The sequence below is a fragment of the Mauremys reevesii genome, linkage group 23 (assembly GCF_016161935.1).
Source record: "Mauremys reevesii isolate NIE-2019 linkage group 23, ASM1616193v1, whole genome shotgun sequence".
NCBI lineage: Eukaryota > Metazoa > Chordata > Testudines > Geoemydidae > Mauremys > Mauremys reevesii.
In genome coordinates, this window is record NC_052645.1 from 21702975 (window position 1) to 21720390 (window position 17416).

Sequence of the window (17416 nt, forward strand, 5' to 3'; positions counted from 1 at the left end):
TATCCAATCTGATTTCTAATTTTTGGAGAAGTACTCGGATGCTAATTAAGCAAAGCCTTTTTCTGAGTTAATAATGTGGCATTCAGGTCATCTCTTTCCTATGTCAAAAGATGCATTAGACTCTACTTAGAGCACCAAATAACTCTCCAGGTTTTCTGGTGACCTTTGCAGTCTGCGCTGAGACACAATTTGTATAAATTGGCTAAAACAATATTGAAGGACGGAGCTTCCTTCAGTGCAATAACAAAAAGGGCTTTCCGAAAACAAACACGGGAACTGCGTGTGGAAAGGTCAGGACATTGAAAGTCAAGTACCAGCCACTAAGAGCCTGATATTTAAAACCCTGGGTCCCTGCATGTGGCTGTGGGAGTATTCTTTTTGGAAGAGGAAACAAGGACATGTGCCCAACCACAACTGCATATATATATATATCTGGCAGCTACATTTATGCTGACGAATCACCCCCTATAATTATCTGCAAGTGCAAACAGGGGAGGTCAGATTAAAGGCCCCTTTTAAAATGTTTGTAGAACAGTGCAAAGTTCTACTTAATGGCATTTTTTCAGATTTCAGTTAACCAGCTGTACAAAGTAAACTAGCAAAACTTCAAGGTTCCTTCCGCCATCTGGATGGCTAATATACCCCAGAGTGGACCTGGACAGTGTGTCACAAACCAAGACACCCTTAGCTCTACTTCAGCATCGCTTTTGTCCTACTTATGCCATGGCTGCATATGTGCTGCTCACACAGATTAATGAGAGGTGTTTTCGGGCACAGCATTAGGGACCTGCTTAATCTCCACGTTACAAGTTCTTTAAGTCTAAATTGACTTTATTTCCACACTCCTCCCATTTCCCAAACATAGATACACCACCATGCAACAATGCAGAGCTCTAATGGTTTCTCTAATAATCTGCAGGAGCTTCATCTACTGATTGGAACGAAGGGCAGAGGTGATTACGTTGTGTGCTAGTGTGTTATAAGAAGCACACTGGTCCCTCCTTCAGTATTTCTGTGGGGCAGAAGGCATTGTTCAGAGGGGTAAATACAGATATAAAAGCATCATCACATCACACAGCTCAATGACAAGGTATTGTCTAATTATGGAAACCACAAAGACATCTGCAGCTACACATAAAGCGGAAATGCAGCTCTAAGAATGGCTCCCAAGAAAAGTCCCAAAGACAGTGGGAGAGGAAAATAAACCTCAATTTGCTGAAGAGAAAGGAGACCTGAGCAAATTCAAACAGAAGAAGATTGGAAAATGGGGGACTTCTGGGTAACTAACCAGGAAACAGGCAAAACTACACACCAAAAGGTGTGAAAATGAGCTAATAAATCTCTAACTCCATGAAAGAAAACACAGTTCTACAGGAAAAATACAAACCTTAACATTCTGGAACACAACCGAGTGGCATTTACACCCTAATTAAACATGCACATCTAAAAAACCAATCCCTACAGTGACAAGTGGAGGGAGGAAAGTACAGATGAAGGGAGAAAGGCAGTTGGAAAATGCCAGGGAAGAATCAAAAAGAAGGACTGAATGAGCAATGACTTAATTAGATCTCTTGCCCTTTAATATCTGCATGTCAGATCCTCAGCTGGTTGGTGTAACTCTGTTGACTCCAAGGGAGTGGGACCATCTGACCCAAGTGGAGGGGCTGGCCCGGGCTCTCCAGGCCACACCTGTACAGCTGCAGAGCACGGGGGAAGTGTCATCCCTGTTGCGTGGATACACAGAATTACCCATTTCCAGAGGCTAATGAGCCACATACAACAGATCTCAGGATTTGTTATGTGCAGGCTGGCATTCAAGAGAGAGTGTTACTTTGAATATTGAAATAAGAGAGATCTGAAGGATGTTTGCATCGGGGCAGAAAGCGAGTTTGGTTTCACTTGAGCATTAAATAGTTGGTGGTAGTTATTTCAGCTGCTTGGGAAACACCTTTTGTTCCCATGACGTTTCAATGAAAACCAAGGAGGTTTTGTTTTAATTTTTTTCTCCAAACATGGGGTGTGTTTTTGTTTTGTTTTGATAAAAACTAAACAAATATTTCCTCTGAAAATACCTATTTTGATGGGGAAAATTGTCAACCCCTCTCCCCCCCACACACACATTAGCCGCCATGTATCTACTGCAGTAATTCTTTTTCCGTACCAGGACCCTCCAGCCATGGCAGCCTCATGGACCTTCTCAGGTGCTTAAAGTTAAGCATGTGCTTGAGTTCTGATTTGGATCAGAACCCTACCTAGGATGTACCTAGGAACCCCCTGCCCCCCATTCACCAGTATGGGAAGGGCAGGGTGGTCATGACACCTGCTTGCAACCCTCATGAGGTCTTGTGTCTCACCAGATATTTCTGAGCACAGATCTGTGCTTGGTTACCTGGGTTGTGCTCTCCAGATACTTTGAATGCATATGCACATCTTCGTGTGCATGTCAACTATTCATGCTGTACACACATCCTCTGTTAGGATGTGTAGCCACGTGCCTGTGATTTTAAACCTGCAAAGTTTAACAGTAATGTGTTGGAGACAATATTGGACACTGGAGGCAGGATGGAGGCTTGCTCGAGCAGTAGCACCTGCCAGAGAAGCTATGACATGACGTAAGATTTGGGATGTTATCCTCTGCCCATAGAGACCTGGCAGCATAACTAATCTCATGGGGGAATTGCTGGCTGGTGTATTCTCAGACCTTCCTCTCTCAAATGAGCCATACAGATGCCAGAGAGAAAGAGAGAGCCCCCGCCTGGCAGAAAAGTGCTTCAATGGAAAATAAAAGAAAATTCATGCATCCATGGTGAAGGGGAAAGGAAATGGCAAACACCATTATTACCACAAATGCCTTTGAAACACACTGAGCAGCCTTTACATGAACAACAAAAGCCGGGCGAGCAGCACGGGCCATCTGGAGCTCCCTGTGGGAATTTGATAAAGTTCTTCAAGTTGCACTGGACATTTTTCTTGACTCATTTCAGTGCCGAGTTCGGTGATGCACCGTTTCCTGGTCGGATGCTGCTTGTCACTTCAGCTCTGTGCCAGCATGTTACCCTCTGGCTTCAAATCTTTAATTTCCTTCCTGATGCCAGGTTTTTACACTGAAGTTGTGGGAGCCTGGACACCCAGCACCATATGGGCTCAGCACAGACGTGGCCAACTGCCACTGCCCTTGTGTCCTGTAGACACAGCAGGCCCCACCTGTATTTCCTTAATAAAACATGCTTTGGTTTCATGCAAGTCAGAGAAACAGGGCCAAGGGGTGTCAGAGAGAACAAGCAGTAGCTGCTTAGCAGTTAGGAAGTAGCTCTCTCTGACAACATCTTGCTCTGCGCAGCAGTGACTACAGACTTACACACAGATGTGGGCTAGAACATTAGCTGCAATGATGCACCAACTCCAAGTGTTTCAAGGCACCTCTAGGAACTTAGGCACCTTCTAGCTAATGGCATCACGACCTCCCTAAGGACACAATAAGGAGAAACCCAACATCATGTAGACATGCACTCTGAACTACTAATGTAGGCAGCCGGGGGCTCAGACTCAGCTGTGAGGTGCAGAGCATGACCAGCTGAGGCTGGAAGAGCTAGCGGGCTACCTAGCCTGGGAGACGGGTAAAGGATTCAGCAGTGGGAATGAGACAGGAGTTACCCAGTGGGGCTGGGAAGAAAAGCAAGTCTGGTGATGGGGACAGAAGTGAGAGGACACAATTGGTAGGTCCATGCTCAGTTGAGCCCTGATCATCCCGGTGCTTGTCAAAGACACTGGTCTAGCAACCCCGGAGGCTGGAGTCCTCTGTTTATCCCGGGGGGTGGATGGGGGCATGTCTCCTCACTGCCATGCTGTGTTTGAACAGCCAGGACTGCCAACAAGGGAGTTCACTTGTGAGGGTGGATGTCTGACAACAAGAAACCAGGCCATGCCCACCTGCTCGGTCACTGCCCAGCTGGGCTGGGTTTGAAGCAGTGGCCTGGGGGTGAAAAGGTGTGTGTCCTATTAGCCCCCCAGCCAGGTCCCACATTCTCTACTCTTTTCACTGGGCAGCACCCTGTGACTGGAGACCAGTGCCAACTCAGAGCATTTCAACCTAGGACAAGCTACTGCCCAAGTACCAGTCTGACCCTTTCGTGAGCTCACCTCCCTCCAGCAAAATCCTCCAGAGTTTCCTTTGAGAATGACAGGATTTGAGGCCATTCTCTTTAGGGATTTTGCTTTCCTCTGTTTTTCCCATGCAGAAAACAGATTTCATGGAAAATTAGAAGCCACCATGGTGCCAGGAGTCTTTGAGGTTGATAGGTAAGTAGGTGGAGAAAGAGAAAGAAACAGGATTAAGCTGTTCGCTCCTTCCCTTCATTTGAAATTGAATTGCTGTATTTTTATAAAGCACTTCCACACTCCAGTTCCAGAACAGCTCCGATCATGCTGCAATGCAGATGATGGTGCCAGCAGCAACAGCTGGTAACCATGTTTTTATCTGTCTGCTGCTTATCAGGAGTCGAGCCACAGACTTTCCACACTCCAGCAGTGAATTATGATATAAAAAATAAGCATAGACCTGATTATTGGCTCTTTGTCTGCTTTTTGCAAACAGATGCTCCATTGTTTGCTAAGCTTGTTCACTCAATCCGCTGACATGTATACAGTACGTGCTATTTGGGTTGGGAGGTACTGCTTTGTATCTTAATTCTTGAAGTGCACACTAAGAAAAATGCCTGATAGTTGTATCTGGGGTATCGTTTCCTCTCCAACATGGCTCCCTTCAACATCTCATGTCTTCCAAGCAGTCTACAAAGGAAGATACAGTCTATCTAGCAGCTTGCCAAGTTGAGGAGACCTTTGTGTATAGACTCTATTTAAAAAATAATCCAGCCCTGGGCTGGATGCGAAGAAAAAAAAACTATCACAGGCTTCTACCATGGAAGCTGAATTGACCAATGCTTTTATAGGAAGGAGTAACTCAAGATTTGTTACATTGGGCCTGACCCCAGGCTCATATCATCTGCTCTCCATCTTTTGGACAAGACATAAAATATGATGAGGTCCTGCCCACTCTTAATCCCTAATGGTTTTGTCACGTGAGGTGTGCAGAGCCAGGAACTCCATCAGGAGTGTGTGTACTCGGAGCCTCACCGGATTGGAAGAGGCTGGATGAGCACTTCTGGCACCAATGCTCACATGGTGGTGCTCAAAAGTCAGTTTCTGTCGAATATAGGTGCTCATGAGAGTGAAATTAGCTTGCTTCAAAAATTCATCACAATAAAACTCCTTCAGTCTTTCTGTATTTGCAGGACGTGAACACACAAACGGGCTGAGTGGATTCATTTAAAAATCCAAACAAGTATACCCAGTGTACTTTGTGCAAGCGACACAACAAAGAGGAATGGGTTTTGGCTGCTCATGGTATGACATCTTTAAATCCTATCTCTGACCTCTGCTGGTCACCTACAGGATGTTTTAGATCAACTAAGGAGAAATTAAAATGAAAATCTAATTGAGATCAAGAAGCAAGAGACAAGGTTGTGTAATGTCACTGGCTTTATTCAACATTTCTAGCAAATGTTTGTTTGAAGTTAATCAAAGAAACAGAATATAGTATTTAGATGTATGGAAAATAAGTGAATAACATTTGCTATGCAGATGACACAGTGTTATTGACTGCTTTAGACGGTGTCATGAAGTTATTGGCAAAAAGAACAGGAGACCTTGTGGCACCTTAGAGACTAACAAATTTATTTGAGCATAAGCTTTCGTGGGCTACAGCCCACTTCATCGGACACACCACGAAAGCTTATGCTCAAATAAATTTGTTAGTCTCTAAGGTGCCACAAGGACTCCTGTTCTTTTTGCGGATACAGACTAACACGGCTGCTACTCTGAAACATGACGTTATTGGAGATTATTTATGAATATGCAAAGTATACGCTCTGGAGTTGAATTTGGACAAGAGAAAAACTAGGGTACGCAAGGATCCTGGGGAAACATTTAAGATTCCAGCAAACAACACAGCTGTACAGTAAGTGAGAAATTATTGCTACTTAGGCAGCACTATTATGGAAGATGGAAGATCAGATACTGAAGTCAGCATCAGAATAGCCAGAACGAAAGAGAGATTCTGTAAGAATCAACTTCTGATGAGAAAGAACATAAATCTGAAGACCAAACCCTGATTCTTAAAGATGTATATTTTGCCTGTGTTACATTATGGCTGTCAAACATGGACATTCAAACAATTGATAATAACGAAAGTACAATCCTTCAAATGATGGTGTTATAGAAGAACTCTTCTATATCATGGCTAGCTTGTGTGAGCAACAAAAATGTATTGAAGATGATTAGAGCTCAGCAAATACTCATTAAAGATCTTACCAAAAGAGACCTTTGGTTTGCAGGGCACATTCTACGAGGCTCAGCGGGCAATGCATGTCTATGGGTACCGGGGGCGAAAGTTGATGGCAGAAAAACACAAGGCAGAAAAAGAAAATCTTGGCTGGATGAAGTGGTCTCCTGGGTGGATCAAAGGGACTATCCGTCCACAAAGAGATTAGCAGAGGACCATGCTGAATGGGCTATCATGGAGACAAAAGGAACAGAGATACAACACAAGGAGAAAATGAAGCTGAAATGAATTACTCAAAGTCACACTGTGACTCAGTAAAAGAACCCAAGAGTCCTGACTCCAGCTTCCCAGCTTTAACCAGGACGTGCTAATCCATTCATCATGCGGTCACGCTTTCAGTTCTATCCAGTAAAACTCACTTGTCAATGATCACCCACTTTTGTAAAATGGTGGGCAAATAATAAGAGAGAGAGGGAGATTTCTCAGCAACAAAGACCTTCCTCCAGGCCATTTAGCATCAAAATCTTCCTAGGTCCAATTCTTGGTACGTTCTCTAGGCACTAAGTTCTCTAGGGTAGAATAACTTAAAATAGTCCATCTGCCATGTTTTGGAACACACCAGAAATCAGTTAGAGCAGCAATAAGTTTATAACTAGGCCTTGCATCTTTGTGTGCAGTTAGTAAATGGGGTTCTTTGGACCCAACTGCACATGCGATTTGTTCATATGGTTAAATAAACGAGCAAAAGACTCATCATCTGGCAACAAGGATGAGATCACTACTCTGTACACAGGCTTCAAAGCATGTGCTTCGTCATAATCTAACTTTAACGAGGCTTCTTTTAAATGGATCCATGCTATTATTCTCCAGCCTATCCAGAACAATACTGTATCTCAGTTCAGATATTTGGTTCTAGTGTCTGAAAGCTACACGATGGTCTCAAAAAATCATAATTAGAACTGGTTGAAAAATCCCAGTTTATTGCAGTGACATTTCAAACAATTCCACAAAATAATTCTAAATTCTTTCAACTGAAAATCCAAATTTTTTTTCAGAAAAATCAAACTTTTTTTACCCAAAGCATTTGTGAATTTGACCAAACTGCATTTTTCAATGGAAAAAAGTGTTGGTTGAAAAAGGTTAACCATCTCTGATTATGTTGCATTTTTCTAATGCTATTGCAAACTGCAGAAATGCAGGTTGGAACCGCCTAATCTGAGGGTTTAAGTGATGCACAGACCTGGTGCTGTCCTTCAGCACAGGGGTGAATTTTGCCCATAGAAAGCAAGAGGGAATAAATTCATTCTCAGGCTGGAAAGTTATTAACTGTTAGAGTTGGGGAACAGGCCCCACAAAGTGGAATATCTCTGGCTTCCCCAAGCAGAAATAAATCAGTAGTGACATTGCAGCCTTTTGTCGCTTTTGGTAGCCAGAAAATCTCCCTTGTCAATACAAACTCAATGGAGCCTAAAGTTTGGGAGTCACACACTAGATTTACGTTGTGGAAAAGCACATAAAGCAAAGTAACCTTTATTGAATGTCCCTACACAGAGAATTCATGTGACTAATCCAATTGGAAATAATACTTTAAAAACCAGGATGCATCTTTCCTCACATTCCCTAATGAAATTATTTAGTGTCTGACAATTATACAGCTAGAAGATAGAAGATCCACTAGAAGATAAAAATGACAGACAATTGATTGGCGTGAAGAAAGGAGCTGGTGTGCAGTACAAGAGATAACCTAAGTGGCTCTGCTGTACACTTACAAATTTATATAAACATCTGTTTATAGCAGAATAATGTGCAGTGTTCTGTTTTTTTGCAGTTATAGCTGGCAAGTCCCTATTTCTTTTCATTCAAGAACACATAGAAGGTGTTAATTTCTACTGAAGATTTAAACACATTAAAAGACACAGTGGGGAGAGAAAGAGAGAGGGGAAGAGAGAAAGACCAAAGCAAACTAACTACAGTTGAAAAAATAACCATTCATACCATTGCTTTGTACCAAGAATGCAATTCTTATGCTCATAAATTCATTGGCCAAGGATTTTAAAAAGTATTTAATATCAAAGTGAGGAGACTTTTCCACTCAAATCATGCATGTAAACCCGATTACAACCCTTGGAGAGCAAGAGAATGCCCACTCTCCTCAAGGTATTTTTAAATTTGCTTTTATTTCTTTTATTGCAAAGAGAACTGGAAGTGTCCACTCCACCTCCAGCACACAACACCTACCCCCTGTGAAAATCCTCCAGACCCAATGCACCAACTATTCATGTATTTATCTTTCCCCCAAGTTCCTTGCCTGTTCATTATTTCATTCCCTTTCTTTCTGCTCCACAAACAGTAGATGTGCTTCTTCCACTCATACACACCCTCTGTCTTTATCATTCAGTATTGGGTTATAGTGGTTGTTCCATTCCATTCCAATGAGACTAAACGGTGGGAGAGAGAGGGGGGGGGTGGCCTTTTATGCTATGCACCAAGTTAGTTTCCTTTGTTGACATGTTTTTTTCTGTGGCCTATGATCCCCTCCACATTTCAGCTCCAGTAATATGCTGGGTTTCAAAGTCAATCCAAGGACAGATTCAGCTGACTAAACTTATGTGATACATAAGCAAGAATGGCTAGTTTACAGGAGCCAAGAGTATGTTGGGCCATGTTATCTCCCCTCTGCATTTGTCTGTGTTTAAATGCATTTTATTTGAATGGGCCCAAAGCAATCCAGTCCCAATCACTCCATATGACTGATCTGTCCTCATCCTTATTTACCATTCTGCCAATCTATGTGTCAGCAGTGATTTTACATCTGCTTCCAGATCACTGATTAAATTGCTGAAGAGTGTTGGGCCCAGGGAACACCCTGCAGAACGACATTGGAAACACTGACATTTCATGACAATTCCCCATTAATGATATCTTTTGTGATCTGTCAGTTAGTCAGTTCTTAATCCATTTAATATGTGCTCTATTGATATGATATAGTGCTACTGGTTTAATCAGAATGTTTCCTGGTACTGAGTCCCATGCCATGCAAAACTCTTAGTATATTATGTCTATGCACTGACCTTTATCACCCAAACATGTAATCTCATCACAGAACGAAATCAGGTTGTTTGACAAGACCTATTTTCAATAAAACCCATGCTGACTGACATTGACTATATTCCTTTCATTTTATTCTTTATTAATTAAATCCTGTATCAGCTTATCATTCTTTTGCCCAGGACTGATGTCTGGCTCCACTGGTTTATAGTAACCCCGGTCATCCCGCTTGCCCTTTCTGAACATTGGCACATTTACACTCTTCCAGTCTCCTGGAATTTCCCCAGTATTCCAAGATTTATTAAAAATTAACATCAGTGAGCCAGAGATCTCCCCAGCTACCTCTTTTTAGGATTCATGGGTGCAAGTTATCTGGGGCTGCTGATTTCAAAATGTTTATCCCTAGTAGATATTGTAAAACCCCCTCCTTGGTTATTAATGGGGTAGAAAGTACTTCATCATCCTCAAGTACATAATTCTGCTTCTTTCCAAATTCAGAGCAGAAGTATTTATGGAATATGTCTGCCTTTTCTGCCTCATTATGAACAGTTCTACCATCTCCATCTGATAATGGGCCTATGTCATTATAGGAATTTCTTTTGTTCCTAAGATACTAAAAAACCTCCTGTGTTGTTCATTGTCCTGACAGCCATGGATTTTCCCCTGAAGTCTTTAGCTTCCCTTATCATTTTTATATATTTCATAACTTCTGATTTATATGGATTACTTCCTATTTCCCCTTTTTCCATCTTATATATAAAATATACTCTAATTGCTACTTTCTTGATTGTGGAATCGTGGCTCTTTGGCCATCTAATAAACTCTTCTTGGACTCCCAATTTTCATTCATATTCTTCTGTCTTAATTTTTCATCCCAGTCAATTGCACTCATAATTTTCCTCAGCTTTGGGAAATTAGCCTTTCCGAGGCACCAAGTGTGTATTATATATATAATTATTATTATATATGTATGTATGTATATTACTGGCTGGGACGGTCCTCTGTCTGCCAATATAGAAGGATCAGCAAGAGATATATGAGAGCATCCTGTTCTTAGATTCAGAGCTGGATGCCAATGCTGTGTAAGCAGAGGTCCAGAACAGGAAAGTTACTTAGAGAGATTAAATGACTCAGTGCCCAGCATCTCAGCCACACTAATTCAAATGACTTAGAGTCTCAGTTGTGAAACAACTATGTTTTAAATGGACAGACTCCCAAATGCTGCACTTCAGTGAAGTGATTTCACGCCTCCTGGGGCAGTTCTTCGAGGCAATTCACTCTCCTTAACTCCACAGACCCAGGGCAGCTTGGGGAGGGGGTAATGCACCTCGAGAAGGACAGTCCCTTGGTAATGTCTAAATCTAAAGGGAACTTGATCCAGTGGCTTTCCAACCTTTTGAGGGAACTATTCTGTTACCAGGCTAAGACCTCAGCCGAGCCAGCTAACTCCCAGCTCTTGTGGGTTCTCTAAGCAGCAAGGCGCAAATCCCGGTCTTGCCTGCGATAATGCTCACACGTTACATTTATCTCAGGCCGGGAGTGGGGCCTGCAGCACCCCAGGACCACAGCGCAGAGGCTTGTTCTAAATCAGGGAGTGGGAAACTAGCACAACTGTTATACGACTCTTGGGCCTGGTGACCAGGCTGGAGTGGGGAGCACCGGCTGGCAGCCACAGCGCTCAGACATCAGCAGACGCCTTCCTCCCGCCAGTTGGTCTAAAGCTGCTCCTTGCTGATGGAAATGACTAAAACCACAGGGCCGTCTGCAGTGCCCAGGAGGTGAAATCGAGCCAGAGAGCAGCCCGCCCTCACCCATTCCAGCACTGGGAGATCTCCTGCAGTCATCCAGGAGAGCACCGGAGGCGGCAGCCGAGAACCTAGGAACAGGGGACTGAGCTGTTGAGTGCAGGGTGACTATGGGGAAGTCATTGCACCTCTCTGTGCTGTTCTCAGGATCCTGAGGAAGGATCTATGTGAGAGGCTGCACCTCCACAGTCTCAGGCTATGTCTCTGCTATCGCTGCCCAGCCATGGCACTGCAGCTGTGCCATTGTAGTGCCAAAGCGTAGACACTTGCTAAAGCCACAGACAGGCTTTTTCCATCACTCTGGTTAATCTGGCTCTCTGAGAGCCAGGAGCTAGGTGGACGGAAGAATTCTTCCCTCTGCCCAGTGGTGCCTACACTGGACTTAGGTTGGCTTAACCGATGGAGGTTAGGTCCATCAATGGCTGTTAGGCAGCATGGGCAGGGGTGGTGTCCCTAGCTTCTGTTTGCCAGAAGCTGGGAATGGGCGACAGGGGATGGATCACTGGATGATTCCCTGTTCTGTTCATTCCCTCTGGGGCACCTGGCACTGGCCACTGTCGGCAGACAGGATACTGGGCTAGATGGACCTTTGGTCTGACCCAGTGTGTACGTTCTTATGTTCTTAACTATGTCTCTTAGGGGTGTGAATTTTTCTTATTGCTGAGAGAAGTAGCAATGTCAACCTACATTTTAGGTGTAGTCCAGGCCTCAGAATATATAGCGTTCATGTCAGCACACCTGAAGCCAGCAGCAGCACTTTATTTAACAACCTGTGAGCCTCTATACAGGACCTAGGGGCATATTCAGAACTCAGGCCAGATAGAGATCCACTTACAGCACCAACTCAGGAACCGTTTCCACTTCCTGGAGTCTCCTGGACATAGACTCAGTGGTGTTGCTTGCTGACCAGATGGCAGTGTGCTCACAAGAGTGATGTGTCCCCACTGGGCAATTGTATCAGGACTGCTGCTTTTCACACTGGGCTCTGGCATGGAAGGTTTGAACCTGAGATGCTGAACACTTGCATTATCCTGAACAGGATCTTCAAGATCTGGTCCTGAGTCAGCAGAAGCAGCTCAGAAATCTAAATCTAGACATGGTGCATCCAATGAGACTCCATAATATGCTCAGAGACATCCCCCGTTCCTCTCTTCTAAACTTCCACAAAGACCCCAGCAATATTTGGTGTGGATTATTGTGAGCTGTGGGGAGCAGTTCATCAATCAGCCAAGGTGCATTCACAGCACCTGTGACCGTGTCGGGGTTCTGGGGATTCTGAAGGGTACAAAGGCCAGCAGCCATGTGTACCTTTCAGCGTCTTCCTGAGAGAAGCCCCTGCTTTCCCTGCTCTCCCACAAGTCCACTCCAATGGTGCTGTTTGAGTTACATGTCTTCAGCCGCTTCTGAGCATCTAAGGCACAGCCTGAGACTGCAATCTTTTAAAAACATACTGAGCCAGGGGTAATTTCCCCAGCCTCCCTGCAATCTTTGTCACTGAGGAGGCATTTTGTGCAATTTTCAGTTCTAACTATAATCTTGCTCCCAAAGATGATTCTGGACGATTGTATTGCTTGGGATCCTGTGAATCCAGCTGTGCTTTGGCCCTCCCAAGTGGAGGAAAGAAAAAGTGACTATAACTATATAAAGCAACAAAGAGTCCTGTGGCACCTTAAAGACTAACAGATGTATTGGAGCATGAGCTTTCATGAGTGAATACCCACTTCGTCAGACACTTATGCTCCAATACATCTGTTAGTCTTTAAGGTGCCACAGGACTCATTGTTGCTTCTTACAGATCCAGACTAACACAGCTACCCCTCTAATACTATAACTATATAGGTACTGTCTCCAGCTATACTGATCCAGATATAGAGCACACGCCTTCAGAATACACTGCATGTAACCTAGGCAAAATCTGGTCCAGGAGTGAGTATTGAATCCTTATGAGTGAGATGAAAAGCTGTGGAGGTTTCAGCAAATAGAACAAGACGTGAGTGAAACCCTTAAATGTGTTACCGCACAGAACATATGTCCTGTGAAAGGGTCACTGGCAGGTCCCTGGAGACATATTATACTGTGGTCTGTCATTTTTCTGCAGTGTTGTCACTTCAGGGGAACAAAAATCCACAGCACTGAAGTGTTGAGTCGTCATATTAATTGTGCCGGGATTAATTGCTATTGGGTGGAAAGGAACAAAAAGTTCACATACTGTCCAATACATTAACACTCAGAAAAGCTGATGGGGCTGGGAAAAGCTCTTTGAATAAGGGAATTGTGCCACTCGCTCTGGCTGTACAGGATTCAATGACGTCAGAGATAGAGGTGGCAGGATAATGGGGGCTACGGGCCACAGGGATTTATGTTGTCCAGTCAGAACAGGGAAGGTGGAGCTCAGACACTGGATTATTCACTAACTGGCCAGATGGTTCCAGCTCTGGACCCAGGAGCTGGGCGAGTATAGAATTATAAAGCTGCCTGCCCAGGGTATTTCCCGAATGCAATAGTTCAATTCTTGCAGTCCTGGCTTGGTCATCAGGAGAAAACTCCAATTGACTTGAATGGAATTCATGCCTGAGTGGCAACTGAGCCAGGACGGCTGGATCTGGCTTCACCTTTACCTGTGGCATCACCACCACCAGCAGGATGGAGCCATCTCTTTATTCCGGGTTTGTTCAGGGCCCAGCACTATGGCTCCCTGGCCCATGACTGGGACTCCTAGGCCCTCCCTTGGTGCCACTGGCTAAGGAAAGATGTCCTCCCAAAAGAGGTAACGGCGGAGGTGGTACTGGCCACAGCTGCAAGTGAGCAGTAATTGCTAATCGCAGGGATGCACTTTGTACGACAGGCTCAAGGGCCAGTATTCAGAGATGATCTACTCCAGAGTGGTTCCAAAGTCAGTTACGAGGTCCCAGTAACCTACACAAAAGGCCTCCACCGCAGTTCAGTCAGAGGGGCAGGTTTGGCCGACCCTTTAGTGCAATACATAGTGGGAACTCGCTGTATGGGATTATGCATTATTATTAAAACCTACATAGCACATTTCATCTTCCAAGGGATGTACAGACAGAAAGGTCTACACAGCATCAGGACTTCAGGTCTGGCATTCTGGCTTTCCCAGTGGCTGATGCAGGCTGTCTCAGGAGATGTGTGTTTCAGGTTTGTATGTTACCCTGAGCTGAGCTATCCCATATCAGTGGTGGACGTTCTGACTGACCCCAGCTAGCGATAAACTCATGGCCTTCAACAGGAGGGTTGTAGCCTCTGCAATTGTATCCCAGCGACTGTAACAGTGGGTGTTGCTGTTAATCCTAGCATGGCCTATGTTCCCGTTATTGTCTCCATCGGGGTGGGGAACTGAAAGGCCCAGAGCTCCTGGAGGAGGGTTGGAAAGGGTTGTATGGCTGGGAATCCAGCTAAACGGTACAAGTAGCATTTGTTCCCCTCACTCAGCTGCCTCTCTCCATCTCTTTGGCCACTGCAATGGAATCTGGTTCCACAGGCCAAGGGGAGGCCAGGGAGAGAGGAAGGTGTCAAGGGCACTGTCAGGGTTCTCTCCCTACTCTGAACTCTGGGGTTCAGATATGGGGACCCGCATGAAAGACCCCCAAGCTTATTTCTACCAGCTTAGGTTAAAACTCCCCAAGGCACAAATCCTTTCCTTCTCCTTGGAAGGTATTGCTGCCACCACCAAGTGATCTAGATAAACATCCAGGAAAAAGGGCCACCTGGAGTCCCTGTTTCCCCAAAATATTCCCCCAAGACCCTTCACCCCCTTTCCTGGGGAGGGTTGATAACAATATCCTCACCAATTGGTACAATGTGAGCACAGACCAAACCCCTGGGTTTTTAGGACACTGAAAATCAATCAGGTTCTTAAAAGAAGAATTTTTTTTTTAAGTTAAAGAATCACACCTGCAAAATCAGGATGGAAGGTAACTTTACAAGATAAATAAAAAGATTTAAAACACAGAGGATTCCCCTCTAGGCTTAGCTTCAAAGTTACAAAAAACAGGAATAAAACTCCCTCTTAGCATAGGGAAAATTCACAAGCTAAAACAAAAGATAAGCTAATGCATTTCCTTGCTATTACTTACAATTTTTGTAATCTTAGATGCTCATTTCAGGTAGGTTTTTAGGAGATGTTTTCTCCTGCCTGGTCCCTCTCTCGTCCAGCGAGAAAACAAACAAAGAGAGCACAAGCAAACCTCCCACTCCCCGTGCCCCCGATTTGAAAGTATCTTTTCTTATTGGTCCTTTTGGTCAGGTGCTAACCAGGTTATTTGAGCTGCTTAACCCGTTACAGGTAAAGGAGGGATTTTATGCTACCCTTAGCTGTACGTTTATGACAGGAACACCTTATCTGCACAGCCTGGCCTGTGGGCAGGGCACAGCATTCGAGCTGCTGGAGGCAGCAGGGGTCCCCTTCCACAACTGTGCCTGGCCACACAGATTTTGTGCACAGCAAGAGGCCTGGTGTTCCAGGAGGCGATGCTGCAGGGATCTGGGACATGAACTGGAGAGCGCTGGAAGGATTAAGGAGCTAATGTCTGAATATGCTGCGCCCTGGGTACGTGCTAAGTATTATGAACAGGCTGGCATTTCCAACAGCAGCTCTTTATCTGGAGAGCTCCCAGCAGTTAGACTGGTTGAAATGAGCTCCATCTACTGACCCAGCAGCGCAGCGCTGCTCTGTTATACAATCAAGGGCAGGACTTGCTTCAAGGAGGTTGTGTTTCACTCTCCAAATGGATTGTACCAGATGAGTGGCTGCACAGAGGGGCAGCATTAAATGGCACTGCCAGGCCCTATAATGCTCTTATCGGAGCAGCTGATGGAGGGGAAGTGCAAAGTTGTGTTAGCAGCAAAATGGAACAGAAAAATCTGGGCAATGCAGCCTCCACAGTGCTCATAAAATAAAAAAGTGCCTCTTGTGCTACATGCCAGAAGCTATTATCCAGAAAGCAAATCATCCGCAGGAAGGGATGTGACCAGAGCACGGCTCGCAGACACAGAGGCCTGCAGCAGCTAATATACAATCATTCACTTAAGCAGAATGCCTGTGTCACAGACAGGCCCACTGTCTCATGTGTGTTTGGGGCATCAGGATTTGGAAATACATTTGCAGGCTGGAGAATGCAAACAAGCCTTAATGCTCAATCAGAGGATGCCGGAGACGTTGAGGGAAAACAGAAATGAACATGTCAAACCAGTTAAGCTTTGGAACACATTCCCTAGAAGATGGGCAGAGTGGACTCTGGGAGGTTGTTTAAAAATAGAAGCAAGAGAGAAATCACTTTCCTTTTAGTGATATTCTGATGCTGATACACTGTTGGGGGACTTTTCACTTTGCTTTTTATAGAATACACTAGAGAAAAGCACATTCATGTTTCCTACATTTCAAACCCACTCAAATTTCAGGGGTTCAAGATTGACTTAATCCATTATTGAATTTGTGTCCCAGCTGCGAGGGTCTACGAATAGAGGAGCAGAGAGAGGGTGGGGGAGAGATCCTAACGAAAGGGGAAATACGGAGCCTGATTCGCAACTGCTTATTGCCTGGTGTCGTCGTCACATACATCTGTGTGAAAGGAGGTGAACTATTCTCCCCTCAGAATGGAAACATTTTGCATCTACTTTGAAGTCTGTCTGCCCATGTGTAAATCGCCAGCTGAAGTTCAAGGCCGGGCAGAATCAGCCCCTCGGTCTCTATCCTGTATCTATGGCGCTACTCATGCTTGGAGGCCTTCTCCTATTTTAAGGCTGAGAATAAGCTAGAAAACACGTAGTTGTTTAAAACTGAATCACCTTTGTGTTTGTTATATGGGGGAGGAAGGGGGTAATTTCAAAAATTAAATTACCCTGCCCCCATCCCATTAGTACAGAGTGTGGCTACTGCCTTCCCCATCCCTCCCACCCACCCCCACCTCCCGAAAGCTGCATGCCAATGGTGCTGTATTGATGTGATTTATGAGCTGCTTTGGGACAACAGGTGCTGTATAGATGTAAAATATTATGCCCAGTGGTTTCTCTTGTGAATGGGCACCATGTGTCCGAGAGGCAGCGAAAGTTAACAATCCATATTTCACCCAACTTGTTCCAATCAGTGCACATGTTATGCTACACGTAATTCAGCCTTTTTCCCCATTAGGAAAGGCACAGGGAGTATTAGTCTCACTTTCAAGGGCAGAATAAGCTTTTTCTCATTTGTGCTATTATCATTTGT